At 43.0% G+C, this 13,411-nt stretch overlaps 3 non-coding genes across 3 annotated transcripts; all 3 read left to right on the forward strand.

Annotated features, from left to right (window-relative positions):
- Positions 1-7,910: 7,910 nt before the first annotated feature.
- trnay-gua (transfer RNA tyrosine (anticodon GUA)) lies at positions 7,911-7,999 on the forward strand. The gene is given in 2 exon segments: positions 7,911-7,947; positions 7,964-7,999. It is a non-coding gene; the product is annotated as a tRNA-Tyr (tRNA).
- Positions 8,000-11,559: 3,560 nt separating this feature from the next.
- trnay-gua (transfer RNA tyrosine (anticodon GUA)) lies at positions 11,560-11,648 on the forward strand. The gene is given in 2 exon segments: positions 11,560-11,596; positions 11,613-11,648. It is a non-coding gene; the product is annotated as a tRNA-Tyr (tRNA).
- Positions 11,649-11,883: 235 nt separating this feature from the next.
- Positions 11,884-11,956, forward strand: trnak-uuu (transfer RNA lysine (anticodon UUU)). The gene has a single exon. It is a non-coding gene; the product is annotated as a tRNA-Lys (tRNA).
- Positions 11,957-13,411: the final 1,455 nt, after the last annotated feature.

Raw genomic sequence — 13,411 nt, forward strand, 5'->3', positions numbered from 1 at the left:
AAAAGTACACAGACAAACTAAATAATCCCTTGATACAAATCATTTATTTAGTGCAGACAGACCAAGACCAGCCACAATAAACTATTCGCAGTAAATATAAATTCACAGCAAAATAGGTTCAGTTCACAATATCCTATAAGAAGCTGCACAAAGGCAGCGCTAGCAGTGGAAAGAACGAAGAACTGCAGGAGAAACGCCGGGGCTATTTAGAGCCCGATTATTCAACACAGAGGGGGAAAACCAAGGCCAAATGAGACTTAGAGGAACAGGAGACATCCAACAACAGTATAAAGATAAAAAGGAATTCACCACATGTCCCTTTAATCAATTGCCTTGCAGTTCCACTGTGTAGCGTTATGTTGGGTGTATTTTGATAAGAGCATTTGGGCTCTGAGCTGAAGCACTGATCTAAAGAAGACCTCTCCACCCCCAAAGTTATCAGATTTCCTTTGCTCATCAGCTTGGAACTGGTTTGCATCAAAGTGACAGTTTTGGGGAGGATGGCACCGAGAAGAGGCCAAATAGGTTGAATCCTGCTATGAGATGTCTGGAGAAAGGGGCCTGTAGGTGATAAAAACTCTTTGAAGTGGACGAGAGCCGAAATCCCGACATAGAGCTACGAACCCGGGCCAACCGGCATTTCCAAAAGATGGCATGGATTGACATCAGTCATAAATCAAGCCCCCCTCCATTAGGACACTGGGGGCTGAAACCGAAATCCAATCTCAAGAACTCAAGAACCAATCACCTATTGATCTGACAGACTATAAGGAACAGTGCACAGTCTCTCTCTCTCTCTCTCTCTCTTTCTCTCTCACCTGAACCAGTAACTCGCTGCCACAGCTCAACCTGTAGCTCTGTTGCCCGAACCGGAACCAGAAACCAACCAAGTCTTTGCCGGCAACAGAAGAGTTAAACTGGGAGAAGGAGATTGAGCCGTACGAAGAATTCTATTAAAGGACTATATTAAAGAAAGAACTTTACAGACTGCGCATGCCCGCCTGTGCCCACCTGATCAGTGGAGTTTTACAGCTGGACAATTGAGTAAGTCGAATGTATATGAAAGTGTTCAGTCATTTAAATAGCTATTTGAGTCTTAAGAAACTTGACCCTTGGAACGAACAGGGCCCTGCTTTCCTCAAAGACTTTGTCTTCAAGTAACTACGGTGGAACCCTGCTTACAAAGAAGATTTTGTGCACAACCTTGGAGCCTTCAAACCAGTGGAAAATCTGTTTGGAAAAGACTAATTTCGCGAAACCCCAATTTCCAGGTGCATCGACTGAGTGGAAGTTCTTGGACAAAGCCGAACCGCACTGCCTTTGTTCCAAACCACACGGACCATGTGTCGTGTGCTGTGATCTGAGCCCGAAGACAGAGAGGCCTCTCTGCGACGAAGTTCAGATAAGTTTAACAGTTTGGAGTTCATGATTCATGACATTTGAGAAATCAATTAGAAATGTTATTCTGTGATTCAAAACTCTAGAATGTGTAATATCATTTAGTTTTCTTAAATATAAATGTGTGTTGCATTAAACTGTTTTGTTGATAATTTTAGAAATAAAATCTGTCAACCCCGAGAAATATCTTCTCATTCCTGTTTAACTGTTTAGTCTGAAATTGACACAAGTCAATAGACGTTAGATTATTGGTGGCCCTGCCTATCCTTGATCATTGAATAATAATCAGTTAAGGGAAATTGTGGTAACAAGTAATGATAGGATCTTTCTCGGCACCTAAACGTAAATGAGACTGATATATATATAACGAGAAGTTACCTGACATAAATACTAACCTGCGTAGTTATTTAATGTCTGACTAACAATACTAACGAGAGACTCACCTTCGTCTTACTAACCGGTATTGTAGTTAATGTGTTTATAACCTTTTTTGTTTAACGATTTGTGTGTTAGAGCATCAGACTTTTAATCTGAGGGTCCAGGGTTCGAGTCCCTGTTCGGGCGCCTTGTTGACCGAGGGCCATGATGGTGAAAAGCCTGGATGGCCTTCCAGGTGACAATGAAATATGCAGTTGCGTCTAGGCAAGGTGTCTAGTCCTCTTTGCTTCTTTCGGCAAATATCCAGCCTGGGCAAGTGTTGTCTTCCAGAGGCAAGTCAAGTCAGGAACTCTGAGAGATGTTTCTGCCGTTGATGACGTGTCACTTTAGAACAGCACAACATGCATCTCTACTTGACTTGGCACAATCTGTGAGGGTTGGGCCAACACAACGTGTCCACACATTTGCAGGCGTCTTGAAATACTTGGAATGACCTGTGGCCCCATGCCATGCAGAAGTCCACAGCTATGCGTGTCAGCATGCTCTGCTCTTCATCCCCAATGTGCCACTTGTAAGAACTGTGTAAAAAGCGACAGAGAACGTGATCAGCAAAGAAACACAATTCTCCTGAGAACGACAATCATCGTGCCGATCGTAATCTCAGTGCATACCTGGATGCCCAACAAGCCAAGCCAGTGGTTCCCAAGCGTTGTAATGCCACGGCACACTTTGCTGAGACCAAAAACCTTCGCGGCGCACCAACATGAAAAAAAAAAAAAGGATTTACTAGGTATTGTCTCACCTGAATGCCAACAGGCTGCTAAAACTATTATCACACGCACATTGCATGTTAAAGTATGTCAGTAAGGGAGTAATTAAAAGGGCAAATGTGTGAAGTGCAAGGAGTGGCCCTTAGTGGTTAGGTAAAAAAGTACACAGACAAACTAAATAATCCCTTGATACAAATCATTTATTTAGTGCAGACAGACCAAGACCAGCCACAATAAACTATTCGCAGTAAATATAAATTCACAGCAAAATAGGTTCAGTTCACAATATCCTATAACAAGCTGCACAAAGGCAGCGCTAGCAGTGGAAAGAACGAAGAACTGCAGGAGAAACGCCGGGGCTATTTAGAGCCCGATTATTCAACACAGAGGGGGAAAACCAAGGCCAAATGAGACTTAGAGGAACAGGAGACATCCAACAACAGTATAAAGATAAAAAGGAATTCACCACATGTCCCTTTAATCAATTGCCTTGCAGTTCCACTGTGTAGCGTTATGTTGGGTGTATTTTGATAAGAGCATTTGGGCTCTGAGCTGAAGCACTGATCTAAAGAAGACCTCTCCACCCCCAAAGTTATCAGATTTCCTTTGCTCATCAGCTTGGAACTGGTTTGCATCAAAGTGACAGTTTTGGGGAGGATGGCACCGAGAAGAGGCCAAATAGGTTGAATCCTGCTATGAGATGTCTGGAGAAAGGGGCCTGTAGGTGATAAAAACTCTTTGAAGTGGACGAGAGCCGAAATCCCGACATAGAGCTACGAACCCGGGCCAACCGGCATTTCCAAAAGATGGCATGGATTGACATCAGTCATAAATCAAGCCCCCCCCCATTAGGACACTGGGGGCTGAAACCGAAATCCAATCTCAAGAACTCAAGAACCAATCACCTATTGATCTGACAGACTATAAGGAACAGTGCACAGTCTCTCTCTCTCTCTCTCTCTCTTTCTCTCTCACCTGAACCAGTAACTCGCTGCCACAGCTCAACCTGTAGCTCTGTTGCCCGAACCGGAACCAGAAACCAACCAAGTCTTTGCCGGCAACAGAAGAGTTAAACTGGGAGAAGGAGATTGAGCCGTACGAAGAATTCTATTAAAGGACTTTATTAAATAAAGAACTTTACAGACTGCGCATGCCCGCCTGTGCCCACCTGATCAGTGGAGTTTTACAGCTGGACAATTGAGTAAGTCGAATGTATATGAAAGTGTTCAGTCATTTAAATAGCTATTTGAGTCTTAAGAAACTTGACCCTTGGAACGAACAGGGCCCTGCTTTCCTCAAAGACTTTGTCTTCAAGTAACTACGTTGGAACCCTGCTTACAAAGAAGATTTTGTGCACAACCTTGGAGCCTTCAAACCAGTGGAAAATCTGTTTGGAAAAGACTCTAATTTCGCGAAACCCCAATTTCCAGGTGCATCGACTGAGTGGAAGTTCTTGGACAAAGCCGAACCGCACTGCCTTTGTTCCAAACCACACGGACCATGTGCCGTGTGCTGTGATCTGAGCCCGAAGACAGAGAGGCCTCTCTGCGACGAAGTTCAGATAAGTTTAACAGTTTGGAGTTCATGATTCATGACATTTGAGAAATCAATTAGAAATGTTATTCTGTGATTCAAAACTCTAGAATATGTAATATCATTTAGTTTTCTTAAATATAAATGTGTGTTGCATTAAACTGTTTTGTTGATAATTTTAGAAATAAAATCTGTCAACCCCGAGAAATATCTTCTCATTCCTGTTTAACTGTTTAGTCTGAAATTGACACAAGTCAATAGACGTTAGATTATTGGTGGCCCTGCCTATCCTTGATCATTGAATAATAATCAGTTAAGGGAAATTGTGGTAACAAGTAACGATAGGATCTTTCTCGGCACCTAAACGTAAATGAGACTGATATATATATAACGAGAAGTTACCTGACATAAATACTAACCTGCGTAGTTATTTAATGTCTGACTAACAATACTAACGAGAGACTCACCTTCGTCTTACTAACCGGTATTGTAGTTAATGTGTTTATAACCTTTTTTGTTTAACGATTTGTGTGTTAGAGCATCAGACTTTTAATCTGAGGGTCCAGGGTTCGAGTCCCTGTTCGGGCGCCTTGTTGACCGAGGGCCATGATGGTGAAAAGCCTGGATGGCCTTCCAGGTGACAATGAAATATGCAGTTGCGTCTAGGCAAGGTGTCTAGTCCTCTTTGCTTCTTTCGGCAAATATCCAGCCTGGGCAAGTGTTGTCTTCCAGAGGCAAGTCAAGTCAGGAACTCTGAGAGATGTTTCTGCCGTTGATGACGTGTCACTTTAGAACAGCACAACATGCATCTCTACTTGACTTGGCACAATCTGTGAGGGTTGGGCCAACACAACGTGTCCACACATTTGCAGGCGTCTTGAAATACTTGGAATGACCTGTGGCCCCATGCCATGCAGAAGTCCACAGCTATGCGTGTCAGCATGCTCTGCTCTTCATCCCCAATGTGCCACTTGTAAGAACTGTGTAAAAAGCGACAGAGAACGTGATCAGCAAAGAAACACAATTCTCCTGAGAACGACAATCATCGTGCCGATCGTAATCTCAGTGCATACCTGGATGCCCAACAAGCCAAGCCAGTGGTTCCCAAGCGTTGTAATGCCACGGCACACTTTGCTGAGACCAAAAACCTTCGCGGCGCACCAACATGAAAAAAAAAAAAAGGATTTACTAGGTATTGTCTCACCTGAATGCCAACAGGCTGCTAAAACTATTATCACACGCACATTGCATGTTAAAGTATGTCAGTAAGGGAGTAATTAAAAGGGCAAATGTGTGAAGTGCAAGGAGTGGCCCTTAGTGGTTAGGTAAAAAAGTACACAGACAAACTAAATAATCCCTTGATACAAATCATTTATTTAGTGCAGACAGACCAAGACCAGCCACAATAAACTATTCGCAGTAAATATAAATTCACAGCAAAATAGGTTCAGTTCACAATATCCTATAACAAGCTGCACAAAGGCAGCGCTAGCAGTGGAAAGAACGAAGAACTGCAGGAGAAACGCCGGGGCTATTTAGAGCCCGATTATTCAACACAGAGGGGGAAAACCAAGGCCAAATGAGACTTAGAGGAACAGGAGACATCCAACAACAGTATAAAGATAAAAAGGAATTCACCACATGTCCCTTTAATCAATTGCCTTGCAGTTCCACTGTGTAGCGTTATGTTGGGTGTATTTTGATAAGAGCATTTGGGCTCTGAGCTGAAGCACTGATCTAAAGAAGACCTCTCCACCCCCAAAGTTATCAGATTTCCTTTGCTCATCAGCTTGGAACTGGTTTGCATCAAAGTGACAGTTTTGGGGAGGATGGCACCGAGAAGAGGCCAAATAGGTTGAATCCTGCTATGAGATGTCTGGAGAAAGGGGCCTGTAGGTGATAAAAACTCTTTGAAGTGGACGAGAGCCGAAATCCCGACATAGAGCTACGAACCCGGGCCAACCGGCATTTCCAAAAGATGGCATGGATTGACATCAGTCATAAATCAAGCCCCCCCCCATTAGGACACTGGGGGCTGAAACCGAAATCCAATCTCAAGAACTCAAGAACCAATCACCTATTGATCTGACAGACTATAAGGAACAGTGCACAGTCTCTCTCTCTCTCTCTCTCTCTTTCTCTCTCACCTGAACCAGTAACTCGCTGCCACAGCTCAACCTGTAGCTCTGTTGCCCGAACCGGAACCAGAAACCAACCAAGTCTTTGCCGGCAACAGAAGAGTTAAACTGGGAGAAGGAGATTGAGCCGTACGAAGAATTCTATTAAAGGACTTTATTAAATAAAGAACTTTACAGACTGCGCATGCCCGCCTGTGCCCACCTGATCAGTGGAGTTTTACAGCTGGACAATTGAGTAAGTCGAATGTATATGAAAGTGTTCAGTCATTTAAATAGCTATTTGAGTCTTAAGAAACTTGACCCTTGGAACGAACAGGGCCCTGCTTTCCTCAAAGACTTTGTCTTCAAGTAACTACGTTGGAACCCTGCTTACAAAGAAGATTTTGTGCACAACCTTGGAGCCTTCAAACCAGTGGAAAATCTGTTTGGAAAAGACTCTAATTTCGCGAAACCCCAATTTCCAGGTGCATCGACTGAGTGGAAGTTCTTGGACAAAGCCGAACCGCACTGCCTTTGTTCCAAACCACACGGACCATGTGCCGTGTGCTGTGATCTGAGCCCGAAGACAGAGAGGCCTCTCTGCGACGAAGTTCAGATAAGTTTAACAGTTTGGAGTTCATGATTCATGACATTTGAGAAATCAATTAGAAATGTTATTCTGTGATTCAAAACTCTAGAATATGTAATATCATTTAGTTTTCTTAAATATAAATGTGTGTTGCATTAAACTGTTTTGTTGATAATTTTAGAAATAAAATCTGTCAACCCCGAGAAATATCTTCTCATTCCTGTTTAACTGTTTAGTCTGAAATTGACACAAGTCAATAGACGTTAGATTATTGGTGGCCCTGCCTATCCTTGATCATTGAATAATAATCAGTTAAGGGAAATTGTGGTAACAAGTAACGATAGGATCTTTCTCGGCACCTAAACGTAAATGAGACTGATATATATATAACGAGAAGTTACCTGACATAAATACTAACCTGCGTAGTTATTTAATGTCTGACTAACAATACTAACGAGAGACTCACCTTCGTCTTACTAACCGGTATTGTAGTTAATGTGTTTATAACCTTTTTTGTTTAACGATTTGTGTGTTATCATATGCGATCCCATGGTCTTTGATTTGGTCACGGAAGTGATTTGTCTTTGATTTGTTGATCTAGAGTTGAATTTTAATTAGCTTTTCCCTTTTGTATAATTAGTGTAGTGCTACATTTAGTCTTTGTTTTTGAATAAATTTAACAATTTATATCTTTGGAATTGGTGTCTGTGTCCAATTATCACAGAAATTGAGTTCTACAAGATTCCAGGATTCGTGATAAGGTGATACTATAAATTCACTTCTTAAATTGAAATTTATAAGTGTACCTTACGATACAACTGATAGCACTGCAACTCAGTGTAGGTGTGCGTTCAGTCCGGCAAACACAACATTTCAGTTATGAAACGCTTTCTACAGGTGATGTATAAATGTAATATTTTCACACATTTGAATAAGTTTGATTTGATACAAGATTTATGAAGTTGACCAAACAAAATGACATAATATTTTTCAGGGGATAAAAATCTCACGACACAATTGGGTAGTCCTCACGGCACACGGGTTGAAAACCACTGAGCCAAGCCACGGTGCCTCTTGGCTTTGCACAGCCACTGAGACTGCCAGGGGAAGACGGTGAGAAGCTTCCCGTCGATAGCTCAGTTGGTAGAGCGGAGGACTGTAGGTTTCAGACAGCGGGCATCCTTAGGTCGCTGGTTCAATTCCGGCTCGAAGGAAGGCGTGATTATGGTTTGACATCGGTTTTGGACGAGCTCCCAAATGTCAAGCCATTGGAATTGCATGAGGACAAGGAGAAAACACCGGAAATTCGGATTTGCTGTGGAGAACTCGCATTGCCCAAACATCTCATATGCATGTGACCCTTTTCACCCTGAGCCCTGTTTTTTAAACCGGCCAGAAAGCGGTCTGGAACAATCATGAAGCCAACACATTGTGAAGCACTTCACTGAAGCCCGGGTAGCTCAGCCGGTAGAGCATCAGACTTTTAATCTGAGGGTCCAGGGTTCGGGCGCCTTGTTGACCGAGAGCCATGATGGTGAAAAGCCTGGATGGCCTTCCAGGTGACAATGAAATATGCAGTTGTGTCTAGGCAAGGTGTCTAGTCCTCTTTGCTTCTTTCGGCAAATATCCAGCCTGGGCAAGTGTTGTCTTCCAGAGGCAAGTCAAGCCAGGAACTCTGAGAGATGTTTTTGCCGTTGACGACGTGTCACTTTAGAACAGCACAACATGCATCTCTACTTGACTTGGCACAATCTGTGAGGGTTGGGCCAACACAACGTGTCCACACATTTGCAGGCGTCTTGAAATACTTGGAATGACCTGTGGCCCCATGCCATGCAGAAGTCCACAGCTATGCGTGTCAGCATGCTCTGCTCCTCATCCCCAATGTGCCACTTGTAAGAACTTTGTAAAAAGCGACAGAGAACATGATCAGCAAAGAAACACAATTCTCCTGAGAACGACAATCATCGTGCCGATCGTAATCTCAGTGCATACCTGGATGCCCAACAAGCCAAGCCAGTGGTTCCCAAGCGTTGTAATGCCACGGCACACTTTGCTGAGACCAAAAACCTTCGCGGCGCACCAACATGAAAAAAAAAAAAAAGGATTTACTAGGTATTGTCTCACCTGAATGGCAACAGGCTGCTAAAACTATTATCACACGCACATTGCATGTTAAAGTATGTCAGTAAGGGAGTAATTAAAAGGGCAAATGTGTGAAGTGCAAGGAGTGGCCCTTAGTGGTTAGGTAAAAAAGTACACAGACAAACTAAATAATCCCTTGATACAAATCATTTATTTAGTGCAGACAGACCAAGACCAGCCACAATAAACTATTCGCAGTAAATATAAATTCACAGCAAAATAGGTTCAGTTCACAATATCCTATAACAAGCTGCACAAAGGCAGCGCTAGCAGTGGAAAGAACGAAGAACTGCAGGAGAAACGCCGGGGCTATTTAGAGCCCGATTATTCAACACAGAGGGGGAAAACCAAGGCCAAATGAGACTTAGAGGAACAGGAGACATCCAACAACAGTATAAAGATGAAAAGGAATTCACCACATGTCCCTTTAATCAATTGCCTTGCAGTTCCACTGTGTAGCGTTATGTTGGGTGTATTTTGATAAGAGCATTTGGGCTCTGAGCTGAAGCACTGATCTAAAGAAGACCTCTCCACCCCCAAAGTTATCAGATTTCCTTTGCTCATCAGCTTGGAACTGGTTTGCATCAAAGTGACAGTTTTGGGGAGGATGGCACCGAGAAGAGGCCAAATAGGTTGAATCCTGCTATGAGATGTCTGGAGAAAGGGGCCTGTAGGTGATAAAAACTCTTTGAAGTGGACGAGAGCCGAAATCCCGACATAGAGCTACGAACCCGGGCCAACCGGCATTTCCAAAAGATGGCATGGATTGACATCAGTCATAAATCAAGCCCCCCTCCATTAGGACACTGGGGGCTGAAACCGAAATCCAATCTCAAGAACTCAAGAACCAATCACCTATTGATCTGACAGACTATAAGGAACAGTGCACAGTCTCTCTCTCTCTCTCTCTCTCTCTCTATCTCTCTCTCTCTCTTTCTCTCTCACCTGAACCAGTAACTCGCTGCCACAGCTCAACCTGTAGCTCTGTTGCCCGAACCGGAACCAGAAACCAACCAAGTCTTTGCCGGCAACAGAAGAGTTAAACTGGGAGAAGGAGATTGAGCCGTACGAAGAATTCTTTTAAAGGACTTTATTAAATAAAGAACTTTACAGACTGCGCATGCCCGCCTGTGCCCACCTGATCAGTGGAGTTTTACAGCTGGACAATTGAGTAAGTCGAATGTATATGAAAGTGTTCAGTCATTTAAATAGCTATTTGAGTCTTAAGAAACTTGACCCTTGGAACGAACAGGGCCCTGCTTTCCTCAAAGACTTTGTCTTCAAGTAACTACGGTGGAACCCTGCTTACAAAGAAGATTTTGTGCACAACCTTGGAGCCTTCAAACCAGTGGAAAATCTGTTTGGAAAAGACTCTAATTTCGCGAAACCCCAATTTCCAGGTGCATCGACTGAGTGGAAGTTCTTGGACAAAGCCGAACCGCACTGCCTTTGTTCCAAACCACACGGACCATGTGTCGTGTGCTGTGATCTGAGCCCGAAGACAGAGAGGCCTCTCTGCGACGAAGTTCAGATAAGTTTAACAGTTTGGAGTTCATGATTCATGACATTTGAGAAATCAATTAGAAATGTTATTCTGTGATTCAAAACTCTAGAATGTGTAATATCATTTAGTTTTCTTAAATATAAATGTGTGTTGCATTAAACTGTTTTGTTGATAATTTTAGAAATAAAATCTGTCAACCCCGAGAAATATCTTCTCATTCCTGTTTAACTGTTTAGTCTGAAATTGACACAAGTCAATAGACGTTAGATTATTGGTGGCCCTGCCTATCCTTGATCATTGAATAATAATCAGTTAAGGGAAATTGTGGTAACAAGTAATGATAGGATCTTTCTCGGCACCTAAACGTAAATGAGACTGATATATATATAACGAGAAGTTACCTGACATAAATACTAACCTGCGTAGTTATTTAATGTCTGACTAACAATACTAACGAGAGACTCACCTTCGTCTTACTAACCGGTATTGTAGTTAATGTGTTTATAACCTTTTTTGTTTAACGATTTGTGTGTTATCATATGCGATCCCATGGTCTTTGATTTGGTCACGGAAGTGATTTGTCTTTGATTTGTTGATCTAGAGTTGAATTTTAATTAGCTTTTCCCTTTTGTATAATTAGTGTAGTGCTACATTTAGTCTTTGTTTTTGAATAAATTGAACAATTTATATCTTTGGAATTGGTGTCTGTGTCCAATTATCACAGAAATTGAGTTCTACAAGATTCCAGGATTCGTGATAAGGTGATACTATAAATTCACTTCTTAAATTGAAATTTATAAGTGTACCTTACGATACAACTGATAGCACTGCAACTCAGTGTAGGTGTGCGTTCAGTCCGGCAAACACAACATTTCAGTTATGAAACGCTTTCTACAGGTGATGTATAAATGTAATATTTTCACACATTTGAATAAGTTTGATTTGATACAAGATTTATGAAGTTGACCAAACAAAATGACATAATATTTTTCAGGGGATAAAAATCTCACGACACAATTGGGTAGTCCTCACGGCACACGGGTTGAAAACCACTGAGCCAAGCCACGGTGCCTCTTGGCTTTGCACGGCCACTGAGACTGCCAGGGGAAGACGGTGAGAAGCTTCCCTTCGATAGCTCAGTTGGTAGAGCGGAGGACTGTAGGTTTCAGACAGCGGGCATCCTTAGGTCGCTGGTTCAATTCCGGCTCGAAGGAAGGAGTGATTATGGTTTGACATCGGTTTTGGACGAGCTCCCAAATGTCAAGCCATTGGAATTGCATGAGGACAAGGAGAAAACACCGGAAATTCGGATTTGCTGTGGAGAACTCGCATTGCCCAAACATCTCATATGCATGTGACCCTTTTCACCCTGAGCCCTGTTTTTTAAACCGGCCAGAAAGCGGTCTGGAACAATCATGAAGCCAACACATTGTGAAGCACTTCACTGAAGCCCGGGTAGCTCAGCCGGTAGAGCATCAGACTTTTAATCTGAGGGTCCAGGGTTCGAGTCCCTGTTCGGGTGCCTTGTTGACCGAGAGCCATGATGGTGAAAAGCCTGGATGGCCTTCCAGGTGACAATGAAATATGCAGTTGTGTCTAGGCAAGGTGTCTAGTCCTCTTTGCTTCTTTCGGCAAATATCCAGCCTGGGCAAGTGTTGTCTTCCAGAGGCAAGTCAAGCCAGGAACTCTGAGAGATGTTTTTGCCGTTGACGACGTGTCACTTTAGAACAGCACAACATGCATCTCTACTTGACTTGGCACAATCTGTGAGGGTTGGGCCAACACAACGTGTCCACACATTTGCAGGCGTCTTGAAATACTTGGAATGACCTGTGGCCCCATGCCATGCAGAAGTCCACAGCTATGCGTGTCAGCATGCTCTGCTCCTCATCCCCAATGTGCCACTTGTAAGAACTTTGTAAAAAGCGACAGAGAACATGATCAGCAAAGAAACACAATTCTCCTGAGAACGACAATCATCGTGCCGATCGTAATCTCAGTGCATACCTGGATGCCCAACAAGCCAAGCCAGTGGTTCCCAAGCGTTGTAATGCCACGGCACACTTTGCTGAGACCAAAAACCTTCGCGGCGCACCAACATGAAAAAAAAAAAAAAGGATTTACTAGGTATTGTCTCACCTGAATGGCAACAGGCTGCTAAAACTATTATCACACGCACATTGCATGTTAAAGTATGTCAGTAAGGGAGTAATTAAAAGGGCAAATGTGTGAAGTGCAAGGAGTGGCCCTTAGTGGTTAGGTAAAAAAGTACACAGACAAACTAAATAATCCCTTGATACAAATCATTTATTTAGTGCAGACAGACCAAGACCAACCACAATAAACTATTCGCAGTAAATATAAATTCACAGCAAAATAGGTTCAGTTCACAATATCCTATAACAAGCTGCACAAAGGCAGCGCTAGCAGTGGAAAGAACGAAGAACTGCAGGAGAAACGCCGGGGCTATTTAGAGCCCGATTATTCAACACAGAGGGGGAAAACCAAGGCCAAATGAGACTTAGAGGAACAGGAGACATCCAACAACAGTATAAAGATGAAAAGGAATTCACCACATGTCCCTTTAATCAATTGCCTTGCAGTTCCACTGTGTAGCGTTATGTTGGGTGTATTTTGATAAGAGCATTTGGGCTCTGAGCTGAAACACTGATCTAAAGAAGACCTCTCCACCCCCAAAGTTATCAGATTTCCTTTGCTCATCAGCTTGGAACTGGTTTGCATCAAAGTGACAGTTTTGGGGAGGATGGCACCGAGAAGAGGCCAAATAGGTTGAATCCTGCTATGAGATGTCTGGAGAAAGGGGCCTGTAGGTGATAAAAACTCTTTGAAGTGGACGAGAGCCGAAATCCCGACATAGAGCTACGAACCCGGGCCAACCGGCATTTCCAAAAGATGGCATGGATTGACATCAGTCATAAATCAAGCCCCCCTCCATTAGGACACTGGGGGCTGAAAC

The sequence above is a fragment of the Amia ocellicauda genome, unplaced genomic scaffold (assembly GCF_036373705.1).
Source record: "Amia ocellicauda isolate fAmiCal2 unplaced genomic scaffold, fAmiCal2.hap1 HAP1_SCAFFOLD_160, whole genome shotgun sequence".
Lineage (NCBI taxonomy): Eukaryota > Metazoa > Chordata > Actinopteri > Amiiformes > Amiidae > Amia > Amia ocellicauda.